This window comes from Anthonomus grandis, chromosome 4 (genome assembly GCF_022605725.1).
Source record: "Anthonomus grandis grandis chromosome 4, icAntGran1.3, whole genome shotgun sequence".
Taxonomy (NCBI): Eukaryota; Metazoa; Arthropoda; class Insecta; order Coleoptera; family Curculionidae; genus Anthonomus; species Anthonomus grandis.
Window position 1 is genome coordinate 9,972,894 of NC_065549.1, and position 20,059 is coordinate 9,992,952.

Genomic DNA, 20,059 nt, shown 5'->3' on the forward strand with positions numbered 1-20,059 from the left:
TCAAGAAAAACTAACGGAATTATAGCACTTTGAATAAGCGAAAAATCGATTTTCTTTAAACCCGAAAATAGCTAGAGAAACCCCTATCAGCGGCTTATTCTTATCACCAATATTACGAAAACACCGGGTTATAACAGAATTCGACCAGAACAAGTGGAATAATAGCACTTTGAAAATTCGGAGAAAAGTCAATTTTTGACCCCGTTTTTGAGCCCAAAAATGGGCTATAAAAATGCGAGATCTCAGCTAATATGGGAGCTACGACCTTGCGGATGGTCTCGTTGGATTCAGAAGGACGAAACTAAGTCAAAACCGTTGGAATTTTCCCGATAGGACCCATAGAAGCCGAGATATGGACCTCCAAAGTTTGAGATTTTTCATTTTTAGGGTATACCCCCCCGTATCAAATTTTTCACCAAAAACTGATTTTTTTCGAATTTGAACTAACTATACCAGCGGCTTGTTTCCATCACCTGCAACACGAAAGCACCGGGTTATAATGAGTTTCAAGAAAAACTAACGGAATTATAGCACTTTGAATAAGCGAAAAATCGATTTTCTTTAAACCCGAAAATAGCTAGAGAAACCCCTATCAGCGGCTTATTCTTATCACCAATATTACGAAAACACCGGGTTATAACAGAATTCGACCAGAACAAGTGGAATTATAGCACTTTGAAAATTCGGAAAAAAGTCAATTTTTGACCCCGTTTTTGAGTCCAAAAATGGGCTATAAAAATGCGAGATCTCAGCTAATATGGGAGCTACGACCTTGCGGATAGTCTCGTTGGATTCAGAAGGACGAAACTAAGTCAAAACCATTGGAATTTTCCCGATAGGACCCATAGAAGCCGAGATATGGACCTCCAAAGTTTGAGATTTTTCATTTTTAGGGTATACCCCCCCGTATCAAATTTTTCACCAAAAACTGATTTTTTTCGAATTTGAACTAACTATACCAGCGGCTTGTTTCCATCACCTGCAACACGAAAACACCGGGTTATAATGAGTTTCGAGAAAAACTAACGGAATTATAGCACTTTGAATATGCGAAAAATCGATTTTCTTTAAACCCGAAAATAGCTAGAGAAACCCCTATCAGCGGCTTATTCTTATCACCAATATTACGAAAACACCGGGTTATAACAGAATTCGACCAGAACAAGTGGAATTATAGCACTTTGAAAATTCGGAAAAAAGTCAATTTTTGACCCCGTTTTTGAGCCCAAAAATGGGCTATAAAAATGCGAGATCTCAGCTAATATGGGAGCTACGACCTTGCGGATGGTCTCGTTGGATTCAGAAGGACGAAACTAAGTCAAAACCGTTGGAATTTTCCCGATAGGACCCATAGAAGCCGAGATATGGACCTCCAAAGTTTGAGATTTTTCATTTTTAGGGTATACCCCCCCGTATCAAATTTTTCACCAAAAACTGATTTTTTTCGAATTTGAACTAACTATACCAGCGGCTTGTTTCCATCACCTGCAACACGAAAACACCGGGTTATAATGAGTTTCGAGAAAAACTAACGGAATTATAGCACTTTGAATATGCGAAAAATCGATTTTCTTTAAACCCGAAAATAGCTAGAGAAACCCCTATCAGCGACTTATTCTTATCACCAATATTACGAAAACACCGGGTTATAACAGAAGTCGACCAGAACAAGTGGAATTATAGCACTTTGAAAATTCGGAAAAAAGTCAATTTTTGACCCCCGTTTTTGAGCCCAAAAATGGGCTATAAAAATGCGAGATCTCAGCTAATATGGGAGCTACGACCTTGCGGATGGTCTCGTTGGATTAAGAAGGACGAAACTAAGTCAAAACCGTTGGAATTTTCCCGATAGGACCCATAGAAGCCGAGATATGGACCTCCAAAGTTTGAGATTTTTCATTTTTAGGGTATACCCCCCCGTATCAAATTTTTCACCAAAAACTGATTTTTTTCGAATTTGAACTAACTATACCAGCGGCTTGTTTCCATCACCTGCAACACGAAAACACCGGGTTATAATGAGTTTCAAGAAAAACTAACGGAATTATAGCACTTTGAATAAGCGAAAAATCGATTTTCTTTAAACCCGAAAATAGCTAGAGAAACCCCTATCAGCGGCTTATTCTTATCACCAATATTACGAAAACACCGGGTTATAACAGAATTCGACCAGAACAAGTGGAATTATAGCACTTTGAAAATTCGGAAAAAAGTCAATTTTTGACCCCGTTTTTGAGCCCAAAAATGGGCTATAAAAATCCGAGATCTCAGCTAATATGGGAGCTACGACCTTGCGGATGGTCTTGTTGGATTCAGAAGGACGAAACTAAGTCAAAACCGTTGGAATTTTTCCGATAGGACCCATAGAAGCCGAGATATGGACCTCCAAAGTTTGAGATTTTTCATTTTTAGGGTATACCCCCCCGTATCAAATTTTTCACCAAAAACTGATTTTTTTCGAATTTGAACTAACTATACCAGCGGCTTGTTTCCATCACCTGCAACACGAAAACACCGGGTTATAATGAGTTTCGAGAAAAACTAACGGAATTATAGCACTTTGAATATGCGAAAAATCGATTTTCTTTAAACCCGAAAATAGCTAGAGAAACCCCTATCAGCGACTTATTCTTATCACCAATATTACGAAAACACCGGGTTATAACAGAATTCGACCAGAACAAGTGGAATTATAGCACTTTGAAAATTCGGAAAAAAGTCAATTTTTGACCCCGTTTTGGAGCCCAAAAATGGGCTATAAAAATGCGAGATCTCAGCTAATATGGGAGCTACGACCTTGCGGATGGTCTCGTTGGATTCAGAAGGACGAAACTAAGTCAAAACCGTTGGAATTTTCCCGATAGGACCCATAGAAGCCGAGATATAGACCTCCAAAGTTTGAGATTTTTCATTTTTAGGGTATACCCCCCCGTATCAAATTTTTCACCAAAAACTGATTTTTTTCGAATTTGAACTAACTATACCAGCGGCTTGTTTCCATCACCTGCAACACGAAAACACCGGGTTATAATGAGTTTCGAGAAAAACTAACGGAATTATAGCACTTTGAATATGCGAAAAATCGATTTTCTTTAAACCCGAAAATAGCTAGAGAAACCCCTATCAGCGGCTTATTCTTATCACCAATATTACGAAAACACCGGGTTATAACAGAATTCGACCAGAACAAGTGGAATTATAGCACTTTGAAAATTCGGAAAAAAGTCAATTTTTGACCCCGTTTTTGAGCCCAAAAATGGGCTATAAAAATGCGAGATCTCAGCTAATATGGGAGCTACGACCTTGCGGATGGTCTCGTTGGATTCAGAAGGACGAAACTAAGTCAAAACCGTTGGAATTTTCCCGATAGGACCCATAGAAGCCGAGATATGGACCTCCAAAGTTTGAGATTTTTCATTTTTAGGGTATACCCCCCCGTATCAAATTTTTCACCAAAAACTGATTTTTTTAGAATTTGAACTAACTATACCAGCGGCTTGTTTCTATCACCTGCAACACGAAAACACCGGGTTATAATGAGTTTCGAGAAAAACTAACGGAATTATAGCACTTTGAATATGCGAAAAATCGATTTTCTTTAAACCCGAAAATAGCTAGAGAAACCCCTATCAGCGGCTTATTCTTATCACCAATATTACGAAAACACCGGGTTATAACAGAATTCGACCAGAACAAGTGGAATTATAGCACTTTGAAAATTCGGAAAAAAGTCAATTTTTGACCCCGTTTTTGAGCCCAAAAATGGGCTATAAAAATGCGAGATCTCAGCTAATATGGGAGCTACGACCTTGCGGATAGTCTCGTTGGATTCAGAAGGACGAAACTAAGTCAAAACCATTGGAATTTTCCCGATAGGACCCATAGAAGCCGAGATATGGACCTCCAAAGTTTGAGATTTTTCATTTTTAGGGTATACCCCCCCGTACCAAATTTTTCACCAAAAACTGATTTTTTTCGAATTTGAACTAACTATACCAGCGGCTTGTTTCCATCACCTGCAACACGAAAACACCGGGTTATAATGAGTTTCGAGAAAAACTAACGGAATTATAGCACTTTGAATATGCGAAAAATCGATTTTCTTTAAACCCGAAAATAGCTAGAGAAACCCCTATCAGCGGCTTATTCTTATCACCAATATTACGAAAACACCGGGTTATAACAGAATTCGACCAGAACAAGTGGAATTATAGCACTTTGAAAATTCGGAAAAAAGTCAATTTTTGACCCCGTTTTTGAGCCCAAAAATGGGCTATAAAAATGCGAGATCTCAGCTAATATGGGAGCTACGACCTTGCGGATGGTCTTGTTGGATTCAGAAGGACGAAACTAAGTCAAAACCGTTGGAATTTTCCCGATAGGACCCATAGAAGCCGAGATATGGACCTCCAAAGTTTGAGATTTTTCATTTTTAGGGTATACCCCCCCGTATCAAATTTTTCACCAAAAACTGATTTTTTTCGAATTTGAAATAACTATACCAGCGGCTTGTTTCCATCACCTGCAACACGAAAACACCGGGTTATAATGAGTTTCGAGAAAAACTAACGGAATTATAGCACTTTGAATAAGCGAAAAATCGATTTTCTTTAAACCCGAAAATAGCTAGAGAAACCCCTATCAGCGGCTTATTCTTATCACCAATATTACGAAAACACCGGGTTATAACAGAATTTGACCAGAACAAGTGGAATTATAGCACTTTGAAAATTCGGAAAAAAGTCAATTTTTGACCCCGTTTTTGAGCCCAAAAATGGGCTATAAAAATGCGAGATCTCAGCTAATATGGGAGCTACGACCTTGCGGATGGTCTCGTTGGATTCAGAAGGACGAAACTAAGTCAAAACCGTTGGAATTTTCCCGATAGGACCCATAGAAGCCGAGATATGGACCTCCAAAGTTTGAGATTTTTCATTTTTAGGGTATACCCCCCCGTATCAAATTTTTCACCAAAAACTGATTTTTTTCGAATTTGAACTAACTATACCAGCGGCTTGTTTCCATCACCTGCAACACGAAAACACCGGGTTATAATGAGTTTCGAGAAAAACTAACGGAATTATAGCACTTTGAATATGCGAAAAATCGATTTTCTTTAAACCCGAAAATAGCTAGAGAAACCCCTATCAGCGACTTATTCTTATCACCAATATTACGAAAACACCGGGTTATAACAGAATTCGACCAGAACAAGTGGAATTATAGCACTTTGAAAATTCGGAAAAAAGTCAATTTTTGACCCCGTTTTTGAGCCCAAAAATGGGCTATAAAAATGCGAGATCTCAGCTAATATTGAAGCTACGACCTTGCGGATGGTCTCGTTGGATTCAAAAGGACGAAACTAAGTCAAAACCGTTGGAATTTTTCCGATAGGACCCATAGAAGCCGAGATATGGACCTCCAAAGTTTGAGATTTTTCATTTTTAGGGTATACCCCCCCGTATCAAATTTTTCACCAAAAACTGATTTTTTTCGAATTTGAACTAACTATACCAGCGGCTTGTTTCCATCACCTGCAACACGAAAACACCGGGTTATAATGAGTTTCGAGAAAAACTAACGGAATTATAGCACTTTGAATAAGCGAAAAATCGATTTTCTTTAAACCCGAAAATAGCTAGAGAAACCCCTATCAGCGGCTTATTCTTATCACCAATATTACGAAAACACCGGGTTATAACAGAATTTGACCAGAACAAGTGGAATTATAGCACTTTGAAAATTCGGAAAAAAGTCAATTTTTGACCCCGTTTTTGAGCCCAAAAATGGGCTATAAAAATGCGAGATCTCAGCTAATATGGGAGCTACGACCTTGCGGATGGTCTCGTTGGATTCAGAAGGACGAAACTAAGTCAAAACCGTTGGAATTTTCCCGATAGGACCCATAGAAGCCGAGATATGGACCTCCAAAGTTTGAGATTTTTCATTTTTAGGGTATACCCCCCCGTATCAAATTTTTCACCAAAAACTGATTTTTTTCGAATTTGAACTAACTATACCAGCGGCTTGTTTCCATCACCTGCAACACGAAAACACCGGGTTATAATGAGTTTCGAGAAAAACTAACGGAATTATAGCACTTTGAATATGCGAAAAATCGATTTTCTTTAAACCCGAAAATAGCTAGAGAAACCCCTATCAGCGACTTATTCTTATCACCAATATTACGAAAACACCGGGTTATAACAGAATTCGACCAGAACAAGTGGAATTATAGCACTTTGAAAATTCGGAAAAAAGTCAATTTTTGACCCCGTTTTTGAGCCCAAAAATGGGCTATAAAAATGCGAGATCTCAGCTAATATTGAAGCTACGACCTTGCGGATGGTCTCGTTGGATTCAAAAGGACGAAACTAAGTCAAAACCGTTGGAATTTTTCCGATAGGACCCATAGAAGCCGAGATATGGACCTCCAAAGTTTGAGATTTTTCATTTTTAGGGTATACCCCCCCGTATCAAATTTTTCACCAAAAACTGATTTTTTTCGAATTTGAACTAACTATACCAGCGGCTTGTTTCCATCACCTGCAACACGAAAACACCGGGTTATAATGAGTTTCGAGAAAAACTAACGGAATTATAGCACTTTGAATATGCGAAAAATCGATTTTCTTTAAACCCGAAAATAGCTAGAGAAACCCCTATCAGCGACTTATTCTTATCACCAATATTACGAAAACACCGGATTATAACAGAATTCGACCAGAACAAGTGGAATTATAGCACTTTGAAAATTCGGAAAAAAGTCAATTTTTGACCCCGTTTTTGAGCCCAAAAATGGGCTATAAAAATGCGAGATCTCAGCTAATATGGGAGCTACGACCTTGCGGATGGTCTCGTTGGATTCAGAAGGACGAAACTAAGTCAAAACCGTTGGAATTTTCCCGATAGGACCCATAGAAGCCGAGATATGGACCTCCAAAGTTTGAGATTTTTCATTTTTAGGGTATACCCCCCCGTATCAAATTTTTCACCAAAAACTGATTTTTTTCGAATTTGAACTAACTATACCAGCGGCTTGTTTCCATCACCTGCAACACGAAAACACCGGGTTATAATGAGTTTCGAGAAAAACTAACGGAATTATAGCACTTTGAATATGCGAAAAATCGATTTTCTTTAAACCCGAAAATAGCTAGAGAAACCCCTATCAGCGACTTATTTTTATCACCAATATTACGAAAACACCGGATTATAACAGAATTCGACCAGAACAAGTGGAATTATAGCACTTTGAAAATTCGGAAAAAAGTCAATTTTTGACCCCGTTTTTGAGCCCAAAAATGGGCTATAAAAATGCGAGATCTCAGCTAATATGGGAGCTACGACCTTGCGGATGGTCTCGTTGGATTCAGAAGGACGAAACTAAGTCAAAACCGTTGGAATTTTCCCGATAGGACCCATAGAAGCCGAGATATGGACCTCCAAAGTTTGAGATTTTTCATTTTTAGGGTATACCCCCCCGTATCAAATTTTTCACCAAAAACTGATTTTTTTCGAATTTGAACTAACTATACCAGCGGCTTGTTTCCATCACCTGCAACACGAAAACACCGGGTTATAATGAGTTTCGAGAAAAACTAACGGAATTATAGCACTTTGAATATGCGAAAAATCGATTTTCTTTAAACCCGAAAATAGCTAGAGAAACCCCTATCAGCGACTTATTCTTATCACCAATATTACGAAAACACCGGGTTATAACAGAATTCGACCAGAACAAGTGGAATTATAGCACTTTGAAAATTCGGAAAAAAGTCAATTTTTGACCCCGTTTTTGAGCCCAAAAATGGGCTATAAAAATGCGAGATCTCAGCTAATATTGAAGCTACGACCTTGCGGATGGTCTCGTTGGATTCAAAAGGACGAAACTAAGTCAAAACCGTTGGAATTTTTCCGATAGGACCCATAGAAGCCGAGATATGGACCTCCAAAGTTTGAGATTTTTCATTTTTAGGGTATACCCCCCCGTATCAAATTTTTCACCAAAAACTGATTTTTTTCGAATTTGAACTAACTATACCAGCGGCTTGTTTCCATCACCTGCAACACGAAAACACCGGGTTATAATGAGTTTCGAGAAAAACTAACGGAATTATAGCACTTTGAATAAGCGAAAAATCGATTTTCTTTAAACCCGAAAATAGCTAGAGAAACCCCTATCAGCGGCTTATTCTTATCACCAATATTACGAAAACACCGGGTTATAACAGAATTTGACCAGAACAAGTGGAATTATAGCACTTTGAAAATTCGGAAAAAAGTCAATTTTTGACCCCGTTTTTGAGCCCAAAAATGGGCTATAAAAATGCGAGATCTCAGCTAATATGGGAGCTACGACCTTGCGGATGGTCTCGTTGGATTCAGAAGGACGAAACTAAGTCAAAACCGTTGGAATTTTTCCGATAGGACCCATAGAAGCCGAGATATGGACCTCCAAAGTTTGAGATTTTTCATTTTTAGGGTATACCCCCCCGTATCAAATTTTTCACCAAAAACTGATTTTTTTCGAATTTGAACTAACTATACCAGCGGCTTGTTTCCATCACCTGCAACACGAAAACACCGGGTTATAATGAGTTTCGAGGAAAAACTAACGGAATTATAGCACTTTGAATATGCGAAAAATCGATTTTCTTTAAACCCGAAAATAGCTAGAGAAACCCCTATCAGCGACTTATTCTTATCACCAATATTACGAAAACACCGGATTATAACAGAATTCGACCAGAACAAGTGGAATTATAGCACTTTGAAAATTCGGAAAAAAGTCAATTTTTGACCCCGTTTTTGAGCCCAAAAATGGGCTATAAAAATGCGAGATCTCAGCTAATATGGGAGCTACGACCTTGCGGATGGTCTCGTTGGATTCAGAAGGACGAAACTAAGTCAAAACCGTTGGAATTTTCCCGATAGGACCCATAGAAGCCGAGATATGGACCTCCAAAGTTTGAGATTTTTCATTTTTAGGGTATACCCCCCCGTATCAAATTTTTCACCAAAAACTGATTTTTTTCGAATTTGAACTAACTATACCAGCGGCTTGTTTCCATCACCTGCAACACGAAAACACCGGGTTATAATGAGTTTCGAGAAAAACTAACGGAATTATAGCACTTTGAATATGCGAAAAATCGATTTTCTTTAAACCCGAAAATAGCTAGAGAAACCCCTATCAGCGACTTATTTTTATCACCAATATTACGAAAACACCGGATTATAACAGAATTCGACCAGAACAAGTGGAATTATAGCACTTTGAAAATTCGGAAAAAAGTCAATTTTTGACCCCGTTTTTGAGCCCAAAAATGGGCTATAAAAATGCGAGATCTCAGCTAATATGGGAGCTACGACCTTGCGGATGGTCTCGTTGGATTCAGAAGGACGAAACTAAGTCAAAACCGTTGGAATTTTCCCGATAGGACCCATAGAAGCCGAGATATGGACCTCCAAAGTTTGAGATTTTTCATTTTTAGGGTATACCCCCCCGTATCAAATTTTTCACCAAAAACTGATTTTTTTCGAATTTGAACTAACTATACCAGCGGCTTGTTTCCATCACCTGCAACACGAAAACACCGGGTTATAATGAGTTTCGAGAAAAACTAACGGAATTATAGCACTTTGAATATGCGAAAAATCGATTTTCTTTAAACCCGAAAATAGCTAGAGAAACCCCTATCAGCGACTTATTTTTATCACCAATATTACGAAAACACCGGATTATAACAGAATTCGACCAGAACAAGTGGAATTATAGCACTTTGAAAATTCGGAAAAAAGTCAATTTTTGACCCCGTTTTTGAGCCCAAAAATGGGCTATAAAAATGCGAGATCTCAGCTAATATGGGAGCTACGACCTTGCGGATGGTCTCGTTGGATTCAGAAGGACGAAACTAAGTCAAAACCGTTGGAATTTTCCCGATAGGACCCATAGAAGCCGAGATATGGACCTCCAAAGTTTGAGATTTTTCATTTTTAGGGTATACCCCCCCGTATCAAATTTTTCACCAAAAACTGATTTTTTTCGAATTTGAACTAACTATACCAGCGGCTTGTTTCCATCACCTGCAACACGAAAACACCGGGTTATAATGAGTTTCGAGAAAAACTAACGGAATTATAGCACTTTGAATAAGCGAAAAATCGATTTTCTTTAAACCCGAAAATAGCTAGAGAAACCCCTATCAGCGGCTTATTCTTATCACCAATATTACGAAAACACCGGGTTATAACAGAATTTGACCAGAACAAGTGGAATTATAGCACTTTGAAAATTCGGAAAAAAGTCAATTTTTGACCCCGTTTTTGAGCCCAAAAATGGGCTATAAAAATGCGAGATCTCAGCTAATATGGGAGCTACGACCTTGCGGATGGTCTCGTTGGATTCAGAAGGACGAAACTAAGTCAAAACCGTTGGAATTTTCCCGATAGGACCCATAGAAGCCGAGATATGGACCTCCAAAGTTTGAGATTTTTCATTTTTAGGGTATACCCCCCCCGTATCAAATTTTTCACCAAAAACTGATTTTTTTCGAATTTGAACTAACTATACCAGCGGCTTGTTTCCATCACCTGCAACACGAAAACACCGGGTTAAAATGAGTTTCGAGAAAAACTAACGGAATTATAGCACTTTGAATATGCGAAAAATCGATTTTCTTTAAACCCGAAAATAGCTAGAGAAACCCCTATCAGCGGCTTATTCTTATCACCAATATTACGAAAACACCGGGTTATAACAGAATTCGACCAGAACAAGTGGAATTATAGCACTTTGAAAATTCGGAAAAAAGTCAATTTTTGACCCCGTTTTTGAGCCCAAAAATGGGCTATAAAAATGCGAGATCTCAGCTAATATGGGAGCTACGACCTTGCGGATAGTCTCGTTGGATTCAGAATGACGAAACTAAGTCAAAACCATTGGAATTTTCCCGATAGGACACATAGAAGCCGAGATATGGACCTCCAAAATTTGAGATTTTTCATTTTTAGGGTATACCCCCCCGTATCAAAGTTTTCACCAAAAACTGATTTTTTTCGAATTTGAACTAACTATACCAGCGGCTTGTTTCCATCACCTGCAACACGAAAACACCGGGTTATAATGAGTTTCGAGAAAAACTAACGGAATTATAGCACTTTGAATATGCGAAAAATCGATTTTCTTTAAACCCGAAAATAGCTAGAGAAACCCCTATCAGCGACTTATTTTTATCACCAATATTACGAAAACACCGGGTTATAACAGAATTCGACCAGAACAAGTGGAATTATAGCACTTTGAAAATTCGGAAAAAAGTCAATTTTTGACCCCGTTTTTGAGCCCAAAAATGGGCTATAAAAATGCGAGATCTCAGCTAATATGGGAGCTACGACCTTGCGGATGGTCTCGTTGGATTCAGAAGGACGAAACTAAGTCAAAACCGTTGGAATTTTCCCGATAGGACCCATAGAAGCCGAGATATGGACCTCCAAAGTTTGAGATTTTTCATTTTTAGGGTATACCCCCCCGTATCAAATTTTTCACCAAAAACTGATTTTTTTCGAATTTGAACTAACTATACCAGCGGCTTGTTTCCATCACCTGCAACACGAAAACACCGGGTTATAATGAGTTTCGAGAAAAACTAACGGAATTATAGCACTTTGAATAAGCGAAAAATCGATTTTCTTTAAACCCGAAAATAGCTAGAGAAACCCCTATCAGCGGCTTATTCTTATCACCAATATTACGAAAACACCGGGTTATAACAGAATTTGACCAGAACAAGTGGAATTATAGCACTTTGAAAATTCGGAAAAAAGTCAATTTTTGACCCCGTTTTTGAGCCCAAAAATGGGCTATAAAAATGCGAGATCTCAGCTAATATGGGAGCTACGACCTTGCGGATGGTCTCGTTGGATTCAGAAGGACGAAACTAAGTCAAAACCGTTGGAATTTTCCCGATAGGACCCATAGAAGCCGAGATATGGACCTCCAAAGTTTGAGATTTTTCATTTTTAGGGTATACCCCCCCCGTATCAAATTTTTCACCAAAAACTGATTTTTTTCGAATTTGAACTAACTATACCAGCGGCTTGTTTCCATCACCTGCAACACGAAAACACCGGGTTATAATGAGTTTCGAGAAAAACTAACGGAATTATAGCACTTTGAATATGCGAAAAATCGATTTTCTTTAAACCCGAAAATAGCTAGAGAAACCCCTATCAGCGACTTATTTTTATCACCAATATTACGAAAACACCGGGTTATAACAGAATTCGACCAGAACAAGTGGAATTATAGCACTTTGAAAATTCGGAAAAAAGTCAATTTTTGACCCCCGTTTTTGAGCCCAAAAATGGGCTATAAAAATGCGAGATCTCAGCTAATATGGGAGCTACGACCTTGCGGATAGTCTCGTTGGATTCAGAAGGACGAAGCTAAGTCAAAACCATTGGAATTTTCCCGATAGGACACATAGAAGCCGAGATATGGACCTCCAAAATTTGAGATTTTTCATTTTTAGGGTATACCCCCCCACGAGAGTGTTTTCACCAAAAACTGATTTTTTTCGAATTTGAACTAACTATACCAGCGGCTTGTTTCCATCACCTGCAACACGAAAACACCGGGTTATAATGAGTTTCGAGAAAAACTAACGGAATTATAGCACTTTGAATATGCGAAAAATCGATTTTCTTTAAACCCGAAAATAGCTAGAGAAACCCCTATCAGCGACTTATTTTTATCACCAATATTACGAAAACACCGGGTTATAACAGAATTCGACCAGAACAAGTGGAATTATAGCACTTTGAAAATTCGGAAAAAAGTCAATTTTTGACCCCGTTTTTGAGCCCAAAAATGGGCTATAAAAATGCGAGATCTCAGCTAATATGGGAGCTACGACCTTGCGGATGGTCTCGTTGGATTCAGAAGGACGAAACTAAGTCAAAACCGTTGGAATTTTCCCGATAGGACCCATAGAAGCCGAGATATGGACCTCCAAAGTTTGAGATTTTTCATTTTTAGGGTATACCCCCCCGTATCAAATTTTTCACCAAAAACTGATTTTTTTCGAATTTGAACTAACTATACCAGCGGCTTGTTTCCATCACCTGCAACACGAAAACACCGGGTTATAATGAGTTTCGAGAAAAACTAACGGAATTATAGCACTTTGAATAAGCGAAAAATCGATTTTCTTTAAACCCGAAAATAGCTAGAGAAACCCCTATCAGCGGCTTATTCTTATCACCAATATTACGAAAACACCGGGTTATAACAGAATTCGACCAGAACAAGTGGAATTATAGCACTTTGAAAATTCGGAAAAAAGTCAATTTTTGACCCCGTTTTTGAGCCCAAAAATGGGCTATAAAAATGCGAGATCTCAGCTAATATGGGAGCTACGACCTTGCGGATAGTCTCGTTGGATTCAGAAGGACGAAACTAAGTCAAAACCATTGGAATTTTCCCGATAGGACACATAGAAGCCGAGATATGGACCTCCAAAGTTTGAGATTTTTCATTTTTAGGGTATACCCCCCCGTATCAAATTTTTCACCAAAAACTGATTTTTTTCGAATTTGAACTAACTATACCAGCGGCTTGTTTCCATCACCTGCAACACGAAAACACCGGGTTATAATGAGTTTCGAGAAAAACTAACGGAATTATAGCACTTTGAATATGCGAAAAATCGATTTTCTTTAAACCCGAAAATAGCTAGAAAAACCCCTATCAGCGACTTATTCTTATCACCAATATTACGAAAACACCGGGTTATAACAGAATTCGACCAGAACAAGTGAAATTATAGCACTTTGAAAATTCGGAAAAAAGTCAATTTTTGACCCCGTTTTTGAGCCCAAAAATGGGCTATAAAAATGCGAGATCTCAGCTAATATGGGAGCTACGACCTTGCGGATAGTCTCGTTGGATTCAGAAGGACGAAACTAAGTCAAAACCATTGGAATTTTCCCGATAGGACCCATAGAAGCCGAGATATGGACCTCCAAAGTTTGAGATTTTTCATTTTTAGGGTATACCCCCCCGTATCAAATTTTTCACCAAAAACTGATTTTTTTCGAATTTGAACTAACTATACCAGCGGCTTGTTTCCATCACCTGCAACACGAAAACACCGGGTTATAATGAGTTTCGAGAAAAACTAACGGAATTATAGCACTTTGAATATGCGAAAAATCGATTTTCTTTAAACCCGAAAATAACTAGAGAAACCCCTATCAGCGGCTTATTCTTATCACCAATATTACGAAAACACCGGGTTATAACAGAATTCGACCAGAACAAGTGGAATTATAGCACTTTGAAAATTCGGAAAAAAGTCAATTTTTGACCCCGTTTTTGAGCCCAAAAATTGGCTATAAAAATGCGAGATCTCAGCTAATATTGAAGCTACGACCTTGCGGATGGTCTCGTTGGATTCAGAAGGACGAAACTAAGTCAAAACCGTTGGAATTTTCCCGATAGGACCCATAGAAGCCGAGATATGGACCTCCAAAGTTTGAGATTTTTCATTTTTAGGGTATACCCCCCCGTATCAAATTTTTCACCAAAAACTGATTTTTTTCGAATTTGAACTAACTATACCAGCGGCTTGTTTCCATCACCTGCAACACGAAAACACCGGGTTATAATGAGTTTCGAGAAAAACTAACGGAATTATAGCACTTTGAATATGCGAAAAATCGATTTTCTTTAAACCCGAAAATAACTAGAGAAACCCCTATCAGCGGCTTATTCTTATCACCAATATTACGAAAACACCGGGTTATAACAGAATTCGACCAGAACAAGTGGAATTATAGCACTTTGAAAATTCGGAAAAAAGTCAATTTTTGACCCCGTTTTTGAGCCCAAAAATTGGCTATAAAAATGCGAGATATCAGCTAATATTGAAGCTACGACCTTGCGGATGGTCTCGTTGGATTCAGAAGGACGAAACTAAGTCAAAACCGTTGGAATTTTCCCGATAGGACCCATAGAAGCCGAGATATGGACCTCCAAAGTTTGAGATTTTTCATTTTTAGGGTATACCCCCCCGTATCAAATTTTTCACCAAAAACTGATTTTTTTCGAATTTGAACTAACTATACCAGCGGCTTGTTTCCATCACCTGCAACACGAAAACACCGGGTTATAATGAGTTTCGAGAAAAACTAACGGAATTATAGCACTTTGAATATGCGAAAAATCGATTTTCTTTAAACCCGAAAATAGCTAGAGAAACCCCTATCAGCGACTTATTCTTATCACCAATATTACGAAAACACCGGGTTATAACAGAATTCGACCAGAACAAGTGGAATTATAGCACTTTGAAAATTCGGAAAAAAGTCAATTTTTGACCCCGTTTTTGAGCCCAAAAATTGGCTATAAAAATGCGAGATCTCAGCTAATATTGAAGCTACGACCTTGCGGATGGTCTCGTTGGATTCAGAAGGACGAAACTAAGTCAAAACCGTTGGAATTTTCCCGATAGGACCCATAGAAGCCGAGATATGGACCTCCAAAGTTTGAGATTTTTCATTTTTAGGGTATACCCCCCCGTATCAAATTTTTCACCAAAAACTGATTTTTTTCGAATTTGAACTAACTATACCAGCGGCTTGTTTCCATCACCTGCAACACGAAAACACCGGGTTATAATGAGTTTCGAGAAAAACTAACGGAATTATAGCACTTTGAATATGCGAAAAATCGATTTTCTTTAAACCCGAAAATAGCTAGAGAAACCCCTATCAGCGACTTATTCTTATCACCAATATTACGAAAACACCGGGTTATAACAGAATTCGACCAGAACAAGTGGAATTATAGCACTTTGAAAATTCGGAAAAAAGTCAATTTTTGACCCCGTTTTTGAGCCCAAAAATGGGCTATAAAAATGCAAGATCTCAGCTAATATGGGAGCTACGACCTTGCGGATGGTCTCGTTGGATTCAGAAGGACGAAACTAAGTCAAAACCGTTGGAATTTTCCCGATAGGACCCATAGAAGCCGAGATATGGACCTCCAAAGTTTGAGATTTTTCATTTTTAGGGTATACCCCCCCGTATCAAATTTTTCACCAAAAACTGATTTTTTTCGAATTTGAACTAACTATACCAGCGGCTTGTTTCCATCACCTGCAACACGAAAACACCGGGTTATAATGAGTTTCGAGAAAAACTAACGGAATTATAGCACTTTGAATATGCGAAAAATCGATTTTCTTTAAACCCGAAAATAGCTAGAGAAACCCCTATCAGCGGCTTATTCTTATCACCAATATTACGAAAACACCGGGTTATAACAGAATTCGACCAGAACAAGTGAAATTATAGCACTTTGAAAATTCGGAAAAAAGTCAATTTTTGACCCCGTTTTTGAGCCCAAAAATGGGCTATAAAAATGCGAGATCTCAGCTAATATTGAAGCTACGACCTTGCGGATGGTCTCGTTGGATTCAGAAGGACGAAACTAAGTCAAAACCGTTGGAATTTTTCCGATAGGACCCATAGAAGCCGAGATATGGACCTCCAAAGTTTGAGATTTTTCATTTTTAGGGTATACCCCCCCCGTATCAAATTTTTCACCAAAAACTGATTTTTTTCGAATTTGAACTAACTATACCAGCGGCTTGTTTCCATCACCTGCAACACGAAAACACCGGGTTATAATGAGTTTCGAGAAAAACTAACGGAAATATAGCACTTTGAATATGCGAAAAATCGATTTTCTTTAAACCCGAAAATAGCTAGAGAAACCCCTATCAGCGACTTATTCTTATCACCAATATTACGAAAACACCGGGTTATAACAGAATTCGACCAGAACAAGTGGAATTATAGCACTTTGAAAATTCGGAAAAAAGTCAATTTTTGACCCCGTTTTGGAGCCCAAAAATGGGCTATAAAAATGCGAGATCTCAGCTAATATGGGAGCTACGACCTTGCGGATGGTCTCGTTGGATTCAGAAGGACGAAACTAAGTCAAAACCGTTGGAATTTTCCCGATAGGACCCATAGAAGCCGAGATATGGACCTCCAAATTTTGAGATTTTTCATTTTTAGGGTATACCCCCCCGTATCAAATTTTTCACCAAAAACTGATTTTTTTCGAATTTGAACTAACTATACCAGCGGCTTGTTTCCATCACCTGCAACACGAAAACACCGGGTTATAATGAGTTTCGAGAAAAACTAACGGAATTATAGCACTTTGAATATGCGAAAAATCGATTTTCTTTAAACCCGAAAATAACTAGAGAAACCCCTATCAGCGGCTTATTCTTATCACCAATATTACGAAAACACCGGGTTATAACAGAATTCGACCAGAACAAGTGGAATTATAGCACTTTGAAAATTCGGAAAAAAGTCAATTTTTGACCCCGTTTTTGAGCCCAAAAATTGGCTATAAAAATGCGAGATATCAGCTAATATTGAAGCTACGACCTTGCGGATGGTCTCGTTGGATTCAGAAGGACGAAACTAAGTCAAAACCGTTGGAATTTTCCCGATAGGACCCATAGAAGCCGAGATATGGACCTCCAAAGTTTGAGATTTTTCATTTTTAGGGTATACCCACTCTCACGAGATGTGTTACCAAAAACGGATTTTTTTCGAATTTGAACTAACTATACCAGCGGCTTGTTTCCATCACCTGCAACACGAAAACACCGGGTTATAATGAGTTTCGAGAAAAACTAACGGAATTATAGCACTTTGAATATGCGAAAAATCGAATTTCTTTAAACCCGAAAATAGCTAGAGAAACCCCTGTCAGCGGCTTATTCTTATCACCAATATTACGAAAACACCGGGTTATAACAGAATTCGACCAGAACAAGTGGAATTATAGCACTTTGAAAATTCGGAAAAAAGTCAATTTTTGACCCCGTTTTTGAGCCCAAAAATGGGCTATAAAAATGCGAGATCTCAGCTAATATGGGAGCTACGACCTTGCGGATGGTCTCGTTGGATTCAGAAGGACGATACTAAGTCAAAACCGTTGGAATTTTCCCGATAGGACCCATAGAAGCCGAGATATGGACCTCCAAAGTTTGAGAATTTTCATTTTTAGGGTATACCCCCCCGTATCAAATTTTTCACCAAAAACTGATTTTTTTCGAATTTGAACTAACTATACCAGCGGCTTGTTTCCATCACCTGCAACACGAAAACACCGGGTTATAATGAGTTTCGAGAAAAACTAACGGAATTATAGCACTTTGAATATGCGAAAAATCGAATTTCTTTAAACCCGAAAATAGCTAGAGAAACCCCTATCAGCGGCTTATTCTTATCACCAATATTACGAAAACACCGGGTTATAACAGAATTCGACCAGAACAAGTGGAATTACAGCACTTTGAAAATTCGGAAAAATGTCAATTTTCGACCCCGTTTTTGAGCCCAAAAATGGGCCACAAAAATGCGAGATCTCAGCTAATATGGGAGCTACGACCTTGCGGATGATTTCGTTGCATTCAGAAGGATGAAACTAAGTCAAAACCATAAAGCATATTTTATGAAAAGGAAATAAAGTACTTGTGTAAAAATTTAAAATTTCTTAAACATGCAGATTACGTTATAAAAAAAATTTTTATTGATAGATTTGTCAATGCATACTAAACTTATGCTATTTCTCTTCCCCATTTGCAGCTTTTTTCCATATTATTGTTCAGTCTACCTCAATACAAAGTGAAAGAGTTTAAAGTAATTTAAAATAGAGCAACGAAACTAATCCTTAAATGTGATCAATACACTTTTGCTATTTTCATGTTAAGTGTTCTAGGTATATTGCCTATGAAATAAAGGAATATGTTTAGTGTGTACGTATTTATTTTTAAATAAAAAACAATATCTACTACCCACTATATACATAAATGTGATAAAATAATAGTATTAGAAGATGTTCAAAATTACAACACTAGAAATAATACAGACTTTATCCTTGAAAGATGTAACACTAGTTAAATGCTGTTAAAGTTATGCACTCTACAAGGGGCTTATTGAATTTAATAGGTTGAAAGCTCAAATCAATCATTAGTTTTATTTATACTTTTTTTGTATATGTGACTTGTATATGTATGCCATAGTCCTTCTTTTATTTATAATTTTAATAATTACATTTTTTGAGCACCTAAGTACATACTTTTCTTTAAAAAAAACTTTTCTATTTATTATAATATGTACCTTTCTTAGTCATAAATATCGAACCTATTTCTTTGTATTCTTTTGAATTGTAGAAATTTTGTTTTTTTATTAATTTCAATTTCTATGATTTATATATTATGCATTACCTTTGTATGTGATGCTAAATAAATACATTATTATCACCACTATAGAGCAATATAGGGTATTACTCTATAACGCGATATCGCCGTTATTCCGTAGAAATCGTTCAGTGGGTACTGAAGAAAAAAACAATGGAAGTAAAGGTTATGGAATATCTATTAACAATATTCGGTATGCATACGATACGGTGCTAATTGCCAAAACAATAGAAGAATAACAGAACTTGGTTGATCAAGCTATGACATTGACATATAAAGCGGATCTACCTTTAATATTATTATGAAAATGTAAATACGTTAATTATTCTGCTAGTTTTTGTACAATTTTATTAGTATTCTGTAGTTAAAGTTGATTCGTAGGGTTTCTTTAGGGTTCTACTTACGTTTGGTTTATTATTTTCATCTATAGTGTTTAGTTTTTAAGTAGTTCATCTTGTTTGAGAGCCCCATTTTGGCCCCAATTTAGGTTATTTAGGTTATATTATTGTAAATCCCTGTAGTTCTAATTTTCTAGAATTTGTATACTTGCTTGCTTTGACTGTCAGTATTCTCCTAAAATTATTGGTCTCTTTGGGCAAAAACAATGAAGATAATACTAAATATTTCGAAACTGTTCCATCGGGTTTTAAAAAGGACGCGCTTCATGACAAATCATTCAGTTTTAATTGTTTGGTCAGTTTTTACCTTGGAAACAATTAAACGACAGTGAAAGCGAGTTAGGTTAGTATTTTTGTCGTTGA

At 37.7% G+C, this 20,059-nt stretch overlaps 1 long non-coding RNA gene across 46 annotated transcripts in view; it reads right to left on the reverse strand.

The window, feature by feature from the left end:
• The window catches only part of LOC126735095 (uncharacterized), a 28,160-nt gene extending 9,372 nt beyond the window's left edge, over positions 1 to 18,788 (reverse strand). For 7 of the 46 annotated variants that reach the window (XR_007660302.1, XR_007660317.1, XR_007660318.1 and 4 more), the window contains exons 1-4: positions 11,103 to 12,072; positions 8,363 to 8,570; positions 4,523 to 5,326; positions 772 to 1,485 (exon numbers count right to left, since the gene is read on the reverse strand). This is a non-coding gene — a long non-coding RNA (uncharacterized LOC126735095). Of the gene's footprint in view, positions 1 to 265; positions 474 to 771; positions 1,486 to 2,383; positions 3,303 to 4,522; positions 5,327 to 5,419; positions 6,339 to 6,431; positions 8,571 to 11,102; positions 12,078 to 12,622; positions 13,129 to 13,519; positions 13,635 to 15,543; positions 16,165 to 16,462; positions 16,970 to 17,177; positions 17,442 to 17,475; positions 17,605 to 17,683 lie in introns of those variants that run through there. The other 39 variants (XR_007660285.1, XR_007660287.1, XR_007660288.1 and 36 more) reach the window with 28 other exon arrangements.
• Between the last annotated feature and the right edge of the window lie 1,271 nt (positions 18,789 to 20,059).